Genomic DNA, 18,314 nt, shown 5'->3' on the forward strand with positions numbered 1-18,314 from the left:
TTGCCCATTACTAGGATGGAATTTGTCACACCCAAGATTTTCGAAAGGACCTTGCTGGGAAGAGTTTTCTGTTTAAATGTAAGGGCCTGATATAACACACACAGAAATCAATGGATAGACTCCCATTAACTTCAGTGGGGTCTAGATCAGACCCTAGATGCTGATGATTTTGTGCTAGTTTTCAAGAGTTCAGTGTGCTGGGTCATAATATGTAAAATGAGGCCATTGGTGGACTGGATATTCAAAAGCACCTAAGCATTCAAAGTGGGACTTGTGTTTCTAACTCACATTGGTGCTTTGGAAAATCTGGCCTCAGCAGTGGGTTCTGAGCATTTTGAAAATCTTATCTGCAACTCTTTTGAAAATTTCGCCCTTTCTTGTGTGAGGAGCAAAGCTCCAGCAATGTACATCCTACTCCCTCATGCAGCCCATGTGACACACCCCAAGAGATAATTCTTTTCATATAACTCACCAGATGTTCTGTATTTAAAAATAGATATCATAAAACTCAGAATAGAAAACATGTGTGTCGTAGACTTGAGCAGAATGTCATTATGAAGAAACCAAGCTCAAAAAACAGTCCCGAACAAATTTGGGACTCTTCGGGGCAATCAGCAACAAAAACTCAAAACATTAAGAGAGAGATACTTTGAGAACTAAAATTAAATGTAATCTTCACTGTCTTATGTTTATGCCTGCTACCAGAGGAAGACACTTCCTTGTGTTACCCATTTCCAAGAATTAATGTATTTAAATTATGCAAAATGTATTTTTGTCTGCAATTGCCAGCCCACAATATTTGAAAACTTAAGATCCAACATATCTAGGCCTATAGTCTTTTGGATTCACCTTGAGCTGGAATTTAACTTTCAAAGTCCCAGGCTAGGAGAAAATTTAAAAAATAATAATATTTAGAATAAATTAACATGACAGTTTATGTATATATATATATACATACACACTTTAGACCTCTAAATAAATCAGAATTAGAATTTTAAGATATATAGTACACCTTGAGTTTTAGTTGCTAAGATGAAACGTTCCAGTCTATGAGTCCCAGAATAACTTTTTTTGGCTTCCAAAAGAAGTATAAGTAAACTAAAAACATATGAGATGAGAATATTTGCACTAAAACAGTGCACTTGCAAACCGTTTCATTCTGCATCTATTTTGTTGCCTAAAACATTCATAGAAGCGCTAGTATGTGGATTTTAATCTATGAACCAAATTGCAAAGAACTCATTTCTTTTCTAGAAAACACACACATGAAGAATTGTAAAATACAGTATACTCCCATCCAGAGAGGTGTTTTAATGTAATTATTCAGACAGACAAGCTATTTCCAGGACAACTGCAAAGTAGTAGTATAAACTGATTTTTGCAGAGTAATTGACATAATGGTGTGGATTATGTACATCCACAAATACAAAGTCTACAACATTTTCTGAATACTCAGGTGTATACGTTTAAAAAAAATAAACACAAGCGCGGGAAAGGTATGCAGTTTGCATTCATGAAAACTAGCAGTTGGTTCAAGCTCTCATTAATAATTCCAAAAGTAGAGAGAGAATGGGTGGAATTTTCAAGTGTTCAGTGCTAGTTTAGCTCTGCTTCTGTTGAAGTCAATGATAAAGTTCCGATTGACTTGTATTAGAGTAGTTTTCACTCTTGAAAATCTCACCTAATATATTTATAAATATGAACTTGAATATACATAGGGTTGCCAACTTACAAATCGCACAGAACCAAACACCCTTGCCTCGCCCCTTCTCCGAGGCCCCACCCCACTCACTCCATTCCCAACCCTCCATTGCTCCCTCTACCCCACCCTCACTTACTCGCTCAAAGTCTAATGCATGACTACAAGAATCCAGAAGCTTGCAGTAACAGTTATTTTGTGACCTTTTTTAAATTGGGAGCCTTGTTTATTCTTTTTGATTATTTGTATTACAAAGAAAGGAAATTGTTTTTTACATAATTAACTGGCAGTACTCACTGCCAGAAGATGTTGAGGTAATGAGGATTCATAAGAAGATCAGACATTTATATTAATATCACCCATAGTAAAACTAGATAGGATAAAAATGTATAAGGATTATCAAACTTCATGCTTCAGGACATAAAGAGCCACTGACTGATGGCAGTTAAGATGAAACTTCTCCCATAAGCATGGTATTGCAGAATTATACATTATAAGGTCTTTTACAGCCTCCTCTAAATCACTCGGCCACTGTTAGAGACATCACATTAGATTAAATGAACCATGGGTCCGAACAGCTATTTTGATTTGTATTTAATTAAAGTATTTTCAGTAGAGCACAGAAATGTCAGAATCCCTCTTTTCTTTACCTTTTTTTTGACTCTTTGCATTTCTTGCATAGATATGCACATCCCTATGCAGTAGAATCTGGTAGAATTTACTATTAGGATGAAATACATCCATTGGGAAGATGTGGGTGAAGTCACTCAGCAATAAGATTCCTGCAGCCCTGTATGCAGGACAGGAACATTCAGTGCTGGATCCAAATACTCCAGTGCAGAAAGGAATGTTAAACTTAGCCCTGGACTAATGGAATTATACTTACACTGTTCCAACAGCTGGACACATTCATATGGCTGGGACATGAGGGGGAGAGCAGATACTTTACTCCAATTTATTGGCTAGAGATATGGTGGCAGAATGCAATGAAGAGGCTGCACTGTAACCTGCCCCAAAATTGGGGGTTGCATTTCATACTCCTCCTCCTTTGTTGGACAGCCACATAAAATATAATTACTTTGGCTTTTACAGAGACTAAGGAATTTTTTCCTTTTATGCTACCTCAGCCTGGTCCCTTAGCTTCATGCTGCTGCTAGCCACCAAAGTAAACTGCAATCAGTATAATTAGTTACTCATACAAGTGAGTCCAAATTAAAATACCAGAGCTGAGCTCCAGATCCAAACATGTTACCAGTCCAACCAAAACCTTGGATCTAGTTAACAACATTCAAACTCCTATCACAGGCCAAACTTTCCCAAATGTCAATGGGGTTCAGATTTGACCCCAAATAATGGCAGGTAGAAAAACGAATTAGTCACTAAGAATCCTATGCTCCTCTCTCTCTGTCCATTCATGGAGGGTAGGGACACTCCATCTCTGCTGCATGTTCTCCCCTCCTCCCCCAAGAGCCTCTCCCTGGATTTCTACAGGATTAGAGTTCAATGGGCTGAATGGAGCAAATGAGGAGGGAGGAGAAACATGCCATGATTTCTCATGGGAGCCAGCTAGGTTCCTTCAGACTGCAGGGGAAACACAAAGTTGATACAGCCGGCAGATGTACTGATCTGTGCTATTTCCTTCTCCCTCCTATGAAGCCCCTTTTGAGGAGAGGGTTCCAGAGACAGTGCAGTTGAGGGAGCATCTAGAAGCATGATTCAAAAGGATGTGCTCTTCAGGGGCTAGTGAAGTTGAGAAGTATAATAGAGGCCAGGGTCATCTATGTACATGCCTCTTGACTACCATGATCTGTGAAGACGGAACTCCCTGGTTCATCCCAGGAGGCGGGAAAGAGAAGGGAGGCAAATTATACCTGATAGCAGAATGCAGAGGAAACTCCTCAAGTTACCTTTCCTCTAAGTGGGTTACTCCTATGCACAGAAACCCTCTCTTACAAAACAGAAAATGAACTCGTTTCATCCTGCATCTTTAGCTTCTAGAAGGAGAAGAAAGAAACATGTACTCTTACGGCTAAATTGTGAACTCCTTTCTCTCACTCTTACCCTCAGTGAGTGGTTATAGACACAAGTAAGCCAACTGATTTGAATGGGGACTACTGCTATGAGTAACTGCTCACTGCTGTAATGGGTTCTCAGACTGATCCATCATATATGGGGTGGGGGAAACATTTATACCATCAGAGGACAATAATAATGCTTATGTTTGGAGGGATATTTTTAAGTACAGTTCTTATAAAGCAGGATCAAGTCTATCAAAACTGTAAGTTAAATGACCTACAGAACATTCTATATTTTTAAAATGCTGTTTTCCTTAGTGATTTTAAATTCACTAAGCAGTCAAAGAACCCACACAATGAGCCAGATATCACTAGAGACATTCAATTACATATGTATATTTCATGGGGTAGTTCATTTTCATAATGAGGAGCTAGGGATACTAAGAAAAGACCAAAATAAACTTCTATTCTGTTAAAGTCTAATGAAATAGACTTTTCCCAGAAAGAAGCAACAACATTTTAAAAAAAATGAATTGAGCATAAAATGGGGAATATAACAGGATGATCAAGAATTGCAGAAGCAGTTGAGCTAAAAAAATATTAAATGATTATAAATAATTTCAAATGGCTTTTAATCTGATGCATGTAATTTTGCAGTTAGTATTCAGCACACTAATTTAAGAACATTAACAGATATTCATTAGCTATTTTGAAAATAATTTCTTTTTAACAGTGAATAGTTATTATGATATATACTAAAGAGGTACTGTACTAAAAGAGATTAAATATAAACCTTGGTTAGCCAAGCAACACATCTGGAGCCATGTTTCCCTTTATTTTAATGGGAACCGTATGTGACAAGACTCAGTCAAAGTTCATGCTTTAGAGATTATATAAATATGCACACTACACTGGATAGTTGACAGTATGCAGACAAAAGAGGATCGTTACTGAACTCTTTGGAAGATTAAAACTTTTGAAAGGTGTTGTGGGAATGACAGTACTTTTGTTCCCACCAGGGTGCTGTATGTCTTAGGTAAAGTGTTCAGTCAAACACTATTTTTGTAAATCATAAAAGTGAATAGAACATAAATCTAAACAGCATATAAAGAAAGCAGATCTAGTGCCACTAAGCATTACTTTAAAAAAAATACTCAACAGACTGATTATCATTTACCTTGAAAGCCAGAAGTATATCAAATTATTGATATCTAAATGATTAAAAAATGGTAAATGTGAAACTACTTACTTGCCCTGATAAATCACACAGGAACTGAGGGAGGAAGCACTGTTGCCCAGTTTAATGGCTCTCGGCTGGGCGATGTGCGGTACTACAAACTGGATCATAAAACTTAAAGTATTCTGAATAGAAGCCCCTGAATACCATATTACTCCCCGCTCGCTTGTTTGGAATTTTGAACATGCAGCCTATTATTTTTTCTTAAAATTACCGTACCTAAATTTAAATCCTGTTGGACTTGCACATTACACACCAAAATTCACAATTACCTCTTATCTTTCTATTTTACTGAGGAACAGGATACTTTATATATTAATGGATTTTCAAAAATATGCCTCACTGCTTGCTCCTCAAAGACATAAATACTGTGAGGGCGGGTGTCCTCAGGGAAGTGAAGAAAGTGAGAAGGAGAAATGTAAGATTTGTTTTTCCTTAGAAAGTCATGCTGTTATTTAGTTTAATCACTTATTCATATAGATTAGTTAGCATAACAGAAGTCTGGTCAATGTGAGACCAAGATATCCAGTTTACAGGATTGTCCCAGTTTGACTGTCCTTCTAGTTTTACTGAAACTGAGGGGTTGGTACCGATTTCTGTAAAACCTGGGAATGTTTGCTTGGCTGATTAGCAGAGTTACTTGTACAGTACTTATCATAGTAGCATTACCAGCAGTCACCTCTAGGCTGCTTCCCACCAATGCCTTCTGTCTCCTTGTGGATAAGAGGTAGGGCAGAGCCATAGAGATTAGAGCTCTGATCACAGTTCTGCCACAAACCTCAATTGGCAAGTCACTTAAACTCTCTGGACTTGATTCTCCATTGCCTTGTTTGGTCATTTACAGACATGCAAAGTGTGTGAAAAACGTAACCAAAGCAGAACGACAATCCTTTGCACAAGTTAAATGACCACATAAAAGGCATGGCAGTGGAAAAGCAGCTTCTTTGCGTCTCTGCTATCCCACCTGTGTACATTCTCCTCAGGCTAAGAGGACATTCTGGTAGAGAATGCACGAGGAGGAGACATTTTACTAGAGTCTAGATTTCTCTTTTGAAAAGTAGCTCTGGCCAGCTAAATGATCAACAATGAAAACATTCTCGGTTGCCATGTTTGTTTTTATTCACCAGAGAATTATCCCTAGTTTTCAAATAAATGGAATTTTCTTAACATTTTTATATTTCCTGTCCTTGAAAACTACACCTTGCACAGAGCCAATGTAAAAATCTGTGTTTCAGATGCTGTGGCATAATATGATATTGCTGGGCAAAAAAAGGCATGCATAAATAAATAAATAAATAAAATAAAGACAGAATTTATAAAAATGTTTAAAAGGAGCCATTTTAAAAGCTTTCATCTATAAAAGCATTTTTTTAAAAAATCAGACTTAACCGTAAGAAGTTGAAAGTATATGGAATGTTAAATGGGGGATTAAAATCAGCCTCATAATGGGGTTATGCCACAGCCTCTCCGCAATGAAAGACAAGTGAAGACTTGAAACTGGAAACCTGATCCTACAAATCCAAAATCATAGACCTCTGCCACTTGAACTAAAGGAAGCCATGTGTCAGCTGTAAAAAATACCTTTATGTTATTTCTAGGCTGCAGCCAGTCAATTGTTCTCATATAGCAACAGACTCAAACAGATGTATCGTGAAAGATTCTCAACTACTGTAACTTAGTGTAAATCCACTGACTTCCAACTCATAGTGCCTATTTCCACTGAAGTCAAAATAATTTCACTGAGATCAGAGGGAGCAGGGTTGGTTCTAACTATTCAGAAACAAAAAATACTCCATTCATACAGTGGCTGAACATAAAAAAAGGATCTTCCATGTAGGGCTTGTCTAATGTGCTGTGGGTGTGATTTCTAAAATGCACTAGTGTATGCACATTAATTTATCTAGGTACATGTTATATACACCATTGGTGCACTTTAACACAATTCTGTTTGAAACAACACGAAGTTAAAGAACACCAGCAGGGTCTACATGGACCAATTCATTAATGCTCATCTTTGAGTACATTTTTAGAAATCACACTCCAGAAAATGCATTACCTGACTGTGTAGACGAGCCCTAAGTGAAATCTTCCAAGTGAGAGGTCAATTATGTGTTATAAGTGTTACATGTAAAAGTCTGAAATGTTAATGCTATGTGGATTATAAGCAAGTAGGAGACAAAAACTCTCTGGGGCAGGGACTATATTTTTGTTCTGTGTTTTTACAGCAGCTAGCACAATGGACTCCTGGTCCATGACTGGGGATGTTAGGTGCTATTACAATGCTAACAATAAAAAATTGTATTAAAGATAGCCCAAAAAAAACCAAAAACAAATCAGGTTAACATTAAAGTGACTTCACTCAAAGACCACTATGTAAATTTTCTCAACACTGCAGAGACATTCTCATTTGTCTTCACAGTGAATACCACAAACTTCAGCTAAACCCGTTTTCCAAGCCAAAGTGATGGAGGTGGGGGAGCTAACACAAGGCTTTATAAAAGAAGCTTGTGGCAATGTTACTGATAATGGAGATGTTGCTGCTCTTCCATAACACTTAACATTTATTGCTTCTTTCACCAGAGGACATGAGAGTATTTGCAGTGTGTCCATAAGCCTTCCCTATAAGAGCCATGTTATTTTTCTGTTTTGCAAATGGATAAATTAAGGCACAGAGAAAATAACTGATTTGCACAAGGTCACAGAGGGAATCAGTTGACAACGCTGGAATACAAACCAGGCATTCTGACTGCCAGGTTCTGGATGAACTGCTCAAATACACTTCTGAGGTGTAAGAAACCTTTCTTGGTGTACTGCATGTAAATTGGAACATTTTCTTGCAAACTTTGACCAAGCAGTATTGTAAGGCTCACTGCAGGTTTGAAAGGATTCTATTGTGGAAATGGAAATTTGAATATGTGTTTATTTTATATGATTATGCTATCTTACGTAAGTTAGCAGCATTAAAAGTTTCTTCCTATCACTTACTTGATAATACTATTGTAATTCAAGTAAAGAGAAAAAAAGATCTGAAATTATCATTGAAAACTATGAAACAGACTTCAAAAAGTACAAGTAAATTGTGACTCTAATTATACCTTAATTATACCTTTATTTAAGTGCTACATTGTTTTAGGCAGGACGAGCTAAAGGAGTTCAAACTGCCTTGGACAGGAAGAAAATAATGAAGTCAATTCTTTTTGAGTTTGGAGTATCCGTTCTCCCCCTAGTTTGAAATAATCTAGTTTGAATATTTCTTTTCCATGTGCCTTCCTTTCTTACTGGGGTATGATGCGTGAGCACATCACATATGACACCAACCATGAACCCTCCCTGTCACTAAAACTTCACATAGTTTGCAAAATTCTTTTAGATTGAAAAACTATAGTTATTCATAATCTCTTCCACTTCAGACACACTTTTAGAGATAGCTTAGGCAGCCCTTAAATTACAGATGTCAAGACAGTATTGCAAAGCAAGAAATGCAGCCAACATGATTCACATGGAGGATCTCACAATCGTCTGTTGTTGACTTTTATATTAGACTGGTGAACCAAAGTGGAAAGTATATTTAACTCATTGTATAAACAAGTAGCATCTGCACTCGAAGGCAGTGGAATACAGTGTGTTGCTGTGCTGATGGAAAGTCTTCTGTTGTGGGGAATGCATGCTGCCAATAACCTAATAACCTAATAACCCATGCTGCCAATAACCTAATTGGGGGGCTTTATTCCAATTGTTATGGTTAAGAATGTTTCCAGAGCCAGGCAGAGGAAAAAGAGGTAAGAGAAAAGGTAGCTAATGTGCTCATTCAGCACATCTCCTTGGCAGTCACTATTAGCTCTTATGAAACTCTGGCTATAACTAGAGCATCTCCCCCTGGTGGAGTTCCACAGGATGGCAGTAGCAATACCACCCCTCCAGGAGTGAATCCATACTTCAGTGCAGCTACTACCCTGGGCCCCACAGGAGCTAATCAAGCCCATCAAGCCCACAGCTTCTACTGTCCAGAGAAACAAGAGGAGCTATTGGCTCTTTACCAGTAGGGCCTGTTCCAGTCTCTGTCCTCATTTGTGCTTCTCTTTCTTTTCAGAACATAGTTACACTGTAAGGTCTTCTGTCCCGCTGCACAGTGGATAAGCATACTGCTACCTGTAGTCGGTTCCTCCTCCCCCATTTCCCTCTCTCAGCTGGAGATGGTTTCAACCTTATACTCTAATTTATTTGCAGGTCTACTTGATTCCTAGATCCTGGCTCACATTACACCGTTTTCAGACTGACTTTACTAGTTTATTATTCCTGAAAGTACATTTGAGTGCAGACAGTTCCTCAGAAGTCAGAGCAGTACTGGGGCTCAACTGGACATTAGATGCTGTCCAAGTTTGCTATTTGCGTTTTTTGCTAGTGTATTCTACCAGACTTACATTGCTTTGCAAAAATGGCTTTGGCTTTCTTTTTACTTTTTTCTGGTTTTACTGGTGACTCAGCTTTCCCCATTTATGTAATATGTAAATTAGATTATGTGCCTGTTCCTTACCAAACCCAGCAAGCTCATTAGTTGTGAATTATAGACCATTATTCACCACTGCATGGGGAGAATTATAGCTAACATTCATTTTTTCCAATATTCTGCAAGTTGTTATATATCTATGAAAAGAGACCTCTTGGAAATCAGAATATTTAAAAAAAAATTAAATAAACATAATCTTATGCCACAAATAAATCCATACTCACTTTGCAAAAAGGTCAGTTGACCAGTTCATGCATTCTAAGCAGGTCCTTCTGCTCTTAGGGTGGCTAGGATAAATTCTTGCTAACATTTCTTAACTTTGTATATAATCAGTTTCAGTCATTTGTAAGGACTCCATGTTTCACACTTGTTTCCTCACAATACGCCCCGTGCTCTCTAATGTTGGAAGGAACCTTGTCCTTCACATCTGGCCATCCAACTAAAAGCATTGCTTTTGCTGCCTGCCGTATTTCATCTTTTGTATTTGGGCCAAGTTGAAGCTCTGAGGAATTCAGCATAGTTGATTTGTTCTAGTTTTGTTGTTGTTGAAGGATGTCTCTTTTCTGATGCAGAACCAGGTGTTTCTATTTTGATCTTCCTTTGAGACCAATCTACTTGGAACAGAAAAGACGTCATTCACACTCCATGTGAACGCTGCTCAAGTTGCTTGCTCAGGCCTCATGGAGAAGGGAGGCTGTCAAGGAGCTAGTCATGGCTCCCTAATTTTTAGCTGCTCAGCCCTGGTGTATGTTAATGATGCGGTGGGGCGGTTTTAATGTAAGCCTCTGATATTAGGTCCTGAGAGAACATACATCAGTAGAAAATGGAGCCCCATTCCTCCCCCGCCAACTCCTCTCCCATTTCCTCCCCCAACATTTCCCTTATGATGGAGGGTAGATTCTGGCACTAGAAGCTGTAGCACTACCTCCACCAATTTTACATCAGTTGAGCTTTCTCTTACACAGAGAATTGGAATTTCCAGTAGAAATCTCTGACTGCTTTAAGTTTCGTTGCATGTTTGTACTGAGAAGAGGGGTTTATTGGATTTTTCCCCCCACTATCAAAAGGAGTACACAGGGATCCTTATACTTGTTTGTGCAGTTCAATGTGTATTGGCCTACAGGCAGCATCTGAACTATTATAAATTTTGCTTGGCTCAACTGTGCTCTAAAGTCACCTTCCCATCTTGCCTTATTTTGCAGTAATCTTTGCTACTGATTAAGTTTCATTCACTATGGATCTACAGCCCATTTGTCATAGGATTTCTTTATCCGGGTGCTTATCAGTGCTCATATTAGTCATTATGAACCATCATGTTAATTGTGTTTTCATTGCCCTTACATGACATACAATACTGAATACAGTTTTCCTGTAGTCTATCCTCTTTGTCATTGAATTACTTTACTACCGTGCTAGTTAACTACTTTTGCTTCCTTCAGCCTTTCATAAACTGATTTTCTTGTAATTCTTCTGTAATCCGGGCACTTCTCTCTGATCCTAAACTACTTCCTATCAAAATAATGGCATCTATATTGTAATTTTTAATACTTTTTTTTCTTGCCCTTTTTTTTTTTTTTTTTTTTTTAAGATTTGTACTTTTTTCTATGCCTGCAGCACTCAGTTGCATTTATACTGTTTCTCTACACAACTCCACAGCACATGGAAAATCTAGTTTAACTTCTTAATATCCTAACACTACCACTTGCAGCCATAGACCCCAGCATTTAATGTTTTGAACTTGTTCATGGAAGTTAACACTCATTCATACCTCTGGTCTTTTATTTCTGGGATTTGTTGTGTTAAAAATATATTGTTCATATATAACCTTCCAGGATGAAGGAAATGTTACTTCAGTGCATTAAGGGTCCGTGTAACACCCATATTTTCTACATAGATATGCTAAGTATTTCTTTTTCTCACTACTGAACATAAGAAAATAATCTTGATCTTAGGATCTCCCCCAGCTTCACCCTCCCAGTTCAGTTGCTAGTCTGTGTTTTTTCAGTGTGGCCAAAAAGTGTTCAGTCAGCAACCAGACCTTATTGAACTTCAAGGCTGATGAAACTGAGAAGCGGTTAGTAGCTTCCCCCTGCCCCGCCAATTGAGTTTATTTAGCAACATACAGGTTTTTTCATTCGCTGGACTTTTGGGGTTTCCGATTACCAATATTATTCCTTGTTTATGTGTCTCAGTGACATAAACATCCTAACATCCACTCAGCACTTCTGATACCATTTCAAAAGGGGCTTTTCAAAGACAAGCTTTTTGAGCACTGCCTGCCACTGTGAAAAAGTAGTGCATCATGTAATATCCACTAGGAGGTTCCACATCCTGGACCTTATACAGTATGAATATGTCTCATAACATGATGCAATCTTGTAACATCTTTGTGCTCAGAGGACACTGTGCTGCACTGGAAGCAAAGGAATTTTGAGTCTTCCTAGTTCAAGGATGATAAATTCCAAAAGTAATTTGGCAAACTGGATTTGTTAAAGAAGCTGCAACTCACATTGTAAGTTTTGTGTATTACAGAACTGTTGGACCAGATAATATAAGAAAACAACATCACTCTGAGGCAACTGATCACATTGCTAGGTCTTATACAAAGTAGCCATCCATCTTCAGTACTTATATTACTATAGTATCTAAGCACCTCACAATTTGTAATGTATTTATCTCTCACAACACCTGGTACAGTAAGTATGTACTGTTATCCCCATTTTACATATGGGAAACTAAGGCACAGAGAGACTAATGTTCTAAACTAGACATTTCTTTCTCACTCCTTAGCAATGGTGACTTGAGGAATGAGTTGGAGGCACTACTTTATCAGAATAATGGAATCTTTGAAAGCAACGCGTAGCATCACAGATGTTACAGATGGGGAACAAACACTGGGTTAGCCAGCCAATTCACTTGGCAATATGGTCTGTGTTTCCTGAATATTCAAGTGAAGCAAAAAGTCAAACCTCCAAACTGTTTTTCAAAATAATTTAATGTTTGAGAAAGACACCAGATTGGCAGTACTGGTAATTCAACTCTATTTTTCACAGAACAGCTACAGTACAGGCAGCCACAGTGCAAGATTTTTTACATCACTATCTATATATGCCTCATCCCTGAACTGCTCAAGTAACTACAGCCAAAAGGCAGTAGGGGAAATTTAGTCTCTCTGCCATTAAATACTTAGAGTCAGATTCTTCAGTATGCCAAAATGAACTTAAAATAGCTGGAGATTGACCCTGAAGAACACCCCATGTGTAGGGAAAAGTCTCTACTGCAATAGAAATTTGGACAGAGGACCAACCCGCAGCAAGGTCACACATCTTACAGAGGGCAACAATCTCCAGAGGGGAAACCAAAGCAACATGGAAAGAAGAAACAGACTATACCCACACTCAATGCTGGAGAGGTCAAAATCCATTATACGCATGTTATCCTAAAAAGAAAAAATACTACACTAATTAAAAATACGCCCATAAATACTTCTATTTCAGGTAGTGCAATGTGTATTTGTTCTCAGTGTCCTTATAAAATGACCTCTGCAATTGTTTTTTGAAGAATGATTACCTAAAACAATCAAAAGATAACAGGTTTCTTTTTTATTGAGATTGCATTTACACCAACATTCAACTCAAGAGTGTTAGTCTAACTGCTGAGGGGAGGGCATTGTGCAAAGTCTAGGAACCAGGCAGCCCTTGCTGATGGATGCAGCCTACAAGAATGTGATCTACATCATCTAACTGGCCACAATGGCAAAGGGGAACGTCAGGAAGGCCCCACTTGCAGTCATTTGAGTGCTTGCAGCACACCAGAGCACTCAACATCTGAAGCAATTGCACTTTGCCAACAGCATGACAGATAATGCTTTATTAGCTGGCTCTTGACTTTCATTATTTGGTTTGTCATGGTTATTTTTTATGTTACTGAAATATGACCCACTTAAGTAATCAAAGTACTGTTTGTTTTCAATTCAAACTATCCACTAGGTGAGGAAACAGCAAAATGTTTTAGAAAATAATTTGGAAAGTGTAAAACTAAAATTTAAATACTACACTATATTAAACAAATCTTGTCTGGTTTTAAAAATGCCCACATTCAATTATATGTATTTGGGCAATACTTCCTGTAGAGCCAAAAGAGGAATGCTCCAATGAGGAAAGCTACTGTGTTGCGGTTCTGTGACAAGTCTTTCTCCTGTTCCTCAAAAGAGAATTTTTTTAAGTCTAGTCAGTGCTTAACAATATGTTTTCTGTCAGTGGAGCCTAACATGGCAAGTACATAACTCCCCTCAAGTCAAGAGGCTTACCAAGAAACAGACTAATTGCATTTGAATGGGAGTATGTGCTGATCCAGGCATTTTCTAGATGTATAAACAACAGTGGTCCAACTATTCACGTCTACAGTTGCAGAAAAACATGTGTGCGTGCACACACATGTATTTTTTTAATATAAATATAATCTAATACAGCTGCCTATCCACTGCTTCAGTGCATGCCAGGCATATTTGGTTCTGCCTTGAGAGATCATGGAACTTTCTTCAGGTAACACAAATATCACAATGGTGACTCTAATCAATTGTGAAACTTCTGGGTCTACTGCAAAGAAAATGTTTCCTCCAGGTCTGAACATTTTAGCCTTTTCACTGAGTAATCTATGGCTATTACATTGTCATTGGAGATTTATTTGAAGACTACGCACTGGACTGTGTCTACATTTCTGCAGACAACAGCACCATTGACCTCTGAAGAATTAAAAAATAGAAATGCCACTTGTAACATGACTGTTTTCAGTCAATCACAAGTCAGGATTGTGTTTCTGTGTGTCACAGGATTTAGTCTAGGTAAGAACAAACATCATTGTAGCTTGTTGCTTCAAAACCACCTCCAAGACCTGGTGGGGTTACTGATTTTGAATAGTTCCTTAAGGCTACAGGATGTTGACAGAGGGCATTGCATTAGACAGTGTTCAAGTGTTTGTCTAGTCTCTCCACGTTCACATTTGGGGTCATTTCTCTTGGTCATATTGGTCACATTGTCACCTCAGTGCTCACACAATTTAGAGTATACCTGTCTTTTCATTCCAGGTTGGTGCCTGGGAGAGTTGTTCTGAATGAGACAGGTTCTCTATGATCATCAGCATTTTCCACCATTTTGTTACTCTTCAGCCTTCCACTGTGGTATTTTGGGGAAAGAGATTTTCAGAGGCAGAGATCTTTCTGGACTTCAACCGCTTGGTTGTTGCAATGTGTCCATGCACTGGGTGTCTTGGATCGTGCATCTCTCTTTTGTCTGTCCTTTCTAGTATCAGCATCCCACCTCACTGATGGTGGCACAATCCCTGGTAAGCAGAATAGCAAGAGTGTGGGAGTCAGTTTCAACTGTGTGTGCATGGCTCGAGTGTGACCATACTAGGGCACAGTACTCTGCAACTGAGTAACACAGAGTGAGACCAGTTTCTCAGAGTGTTTTGGGGTTAGATCCCCATTTTGTATTGGCCAATTTCCCCAGTTTCCGGAGTACACTTTTTCTTTTTCAGCTTCTTACTGTACTCTTTGAATATCATCATTTGGTATAATGTAACCCCAAGGTAGACCAGATGCTCACAATGCTCAAGGATTGTACCATTCCATGATGGTGTTTCAGATGGAAGGTGCACACTTTTGCCTTCCTACGCGTGGTATTTAGTAGCCATGTGCAATATTATTCTCCAAGCATGCTCAGGGAGCCAGTTAGAATGCACTCAACGTCTTAAACTCTTTCTGACTGGGTGGCAATACAAAAATCATCTGCATAAAAAAATCTTCAAAAATCAAATAATTTTGGTTGGACATTTGTGTAGATGTGTACTGTTGCAAGGATGATAGTGTTGAACCTTGGGGCAACCCATTCTATTGAGTTTGCCATTGACTTTTTCGACCATCCATCTCAGCAAAGAAACAGCAATTCTCAAGCAGGAAGGTGATGACTTGGACCATCTTGCTCTTTTTCAAAACTCCAGATGCTCTTATTAAAAGTGCATGATGGTTCACAGTGTAGCAAGCAGCCAACAGATCAACAAACACAGCCCCTGTGATTTTGCAGGTTTCAAAGCCATCTTCAATATACTGAGTTAGGTTCGCAATTTGGCCACAGCATGGATATCATGGGTAGAAACCAGCTTGGTCATCAGTTGCCCTTCAACTACTGGTGTCATTCTACTCATTATCATCTGCTCATATAGCTTGTTGGTTAAGCAGAGTAAGGATACTGGGTTGCAGTCTTTACATGGTATGAGTGGGGCAACCACTTTGGCCTGTCTCTACAACCTGTGGTCGGCACTGTCTCTATGTAAAAGCTGAAGAATTCAAGAACCCACTTCTGTGCTCTTGTCCTGAAGTGGGTACTAATAGCTCAAGAGGTAAACAACTGAGTCCAGCTGACTTTAAACATTTCCAGCTATTTGTAGCTATTGTCAGCTCCTCAATATTTAGTTGCTCATTGTGGACTTTGTATCTCTAAGGAGTAAGCAAAATCGATTTTGCTTCTTGAATTACCCTGCCCTCTCAGTCTCAAGGGGGATCATTTTTAACAAGACAAAGATGCTATCTTTGGTGAGTAATATATAAATAAATAAACAGACAATATTAAAATAAAAACCAAAGGAAGTGACAATGATGAACAAGGATGCATCCTTATGTTAAATTCTGGTATTTCATCACTTTTGCTCCTAGTGGGGAACGTTACGAGCTAGCAGTGCTAAGTCTGTAAATGGAGTTAGAGATCCAAAATGTGACAATTCATCTATCAAAACAAGAGCATAAATAATAATGCAGTTAAATTTAGTTTCAAGAGAGTGGAAACCTTACAAGCTCATTGGGTGAAATATTTTTATGAAGGAAAATTTCTATTTTAATATGATTTATACATGAAAAGACAAAGTGGCAATGGAAAGTGCTGTGCTGAAAATTTTAAAATAAGCTTTTATTTTCAATTTCAGATATCATGTAACATTTTCCAGATGAAAGTGATAAATAAATAAGCATCTATTGTGAAAAGCTACTGTGCTTCTTACCACGATTGTAAGAAGACTTTTCATGAATCAAAGTATGAAAATTCAGAGCAAATTTGATTTAAAATAAAAGATTGGATTGTGCAATTAGCCCCAAGTCCACAATAAGATATGGTGTGGAGATGTCCCACATCAAAAACAATTTTCTTTCAAGTGATACACTTTGCTCAACCTGGACCATCCCTGCCCTCTGAGATGGGTTATGCCTCCAGGGGCACAGGAAGGTGGCAATCCCTGAACTCCTCAGAGTCATTGACTGCAGTTATGGATGAACTGTATGTGGGTTGGAGAGGAAGGATCATCTCTCTGTCCCAACCAGACCCAAAGTGAGCAGTTATTTCTCTTCCTTTAGAGCAGCTATTGTATCTATGCAGAACTGAAGGAAAGGATTTGCATGTGTAGTTCATATACACCGGCTCTTCTCTTTGCCTCTTACTTTCTCCCTTTTCTTGAATATTCCCAAGACAATGAGGTTTTTGCCTGAGAAAGGGCCTCAGAATTTGGCCCCTAAATGGACAAATTACAAGAAAAGCAAGATGCATCACTAATATATTATGGAGCAACTGTCACTCATTGTTAAGGCAGCATCAGAGTTTCTATTTAAGGAAAAATTTTGCATCCTTCCTAAAATCCATATACATAGTCATAACATAGATGATAGACAAGGCAAGGCACTATTTGAACACGTCTGTTTACATTACAAAATGGGTGAAGAGGAAATTCTGATGGAAATTCTCCTTTCATCTAAAAGTGATTTACAAACTATACTCATTGGAATCGCTTTACATATCCCTGAAACACATCCATTTACACGATGCAGTGTATCAGCCATTTTGCACTAGCAACAAATTGGGATTGGTGTTTTTCTGCAAGGGCAGAGTTGGGGAGAGGTGGGTTTTTTTTTGTTTGTTTTGTTTTTATTTGCTTGGTTTTTTTCAAGGAAGGTACATGAGTGTGTGATTTCTAGGGAGAATTTTGATAGGCAGAATGTATTTACTTAAGCTGGCATTTAGCCAGACAAAGGACACATATTGGGTATAAACACAGATTGATTTCATCCATGCTTAGTTCAAAAGAAGGGGAAAACAAAATCACAGTCCTGGAAGAGCATGCATTACAAATGATCTTACACTGATTTCTCCCATATACAAATATCAAAACTCATTACATTCACTGTAACAAATCAACTGCCTTTTTTTGGAAGTCACTTCAGATGTAGACTCCACAGTTTAGTCTAGTGATATTCTTTTCTACAAAAATAATATATGTTAACTTGTTTAAAAAAAAACAAGGTTTTTTTTCCCCATCTGTTATTCATTCTATTTAAATAAAATGCATTTCCTGGCAATTTTGCTATAATGTCAGTTGCTTAAACTGCAGCATTTATGGCAGACAACACAAAGCCATTTCTAAACGCAGTTGATAGTACAGAGTTCAGAGTTTCCATTTGGCTATTATAGTACTACTGACTTACAGACAATCTTGTACTTTAAAAAAATAAAAGTCAGTATTTGTTCACTGGTGATTTATCCTCTTCCAGTTTTTTGTTCTGTAGTGCTATTCATTTCCAAAGCCAGGAGTGAAGTGTATTCTATAAAGATTCCTTTATTAAGTCACTTTATCCTACTACAACCTTGCCTAATCTGTTCTGTGAAACAGCTTGGATATGTCACCCGCATTTGAGGCCAGATTGAGTCTGGCTGCTCTGCAAGCACAAAAGAGATAGAGGTGGAAAGAAGCCTGCCCCAATATCCCTTTACTGCTTCACTCCCAAATTCTGGGAATGCTCCCTCCTAACACTAGGGA

General features: G+C 38.2%; 1 protein-coding gene across 12 annotated transcripts in view; it reads right to left on the bottom strand.

The window, feature by feature from the left end:
* The window catches only part of GULP1 (GULP PTB domain containing engulfment adaptor 1), a 271,318-nt gene that overhangs the window by 137,522 nt on the left and 115,482 nt on the right, over positions 1 to 18,314 (bottom strand). The gene's annotated exons all lie outside the window — the stretch shown is intronic.

Source organism: Mauremys reevesii, linkage group 11 (genome assembly GCF_016161935.1).
Source record: "Mauremys reevesii isolate NIE-2019 linkage group 11, ASM1616193v1, whole genome shotgun sequence".
In the NCBI taxonomy this organism is placed as follows: domain Eukaryota; kingdom Metazoa; phylum Chordata; order Testudines; family Geoemydidae; genus Mauremys; species Mauremys reevesii.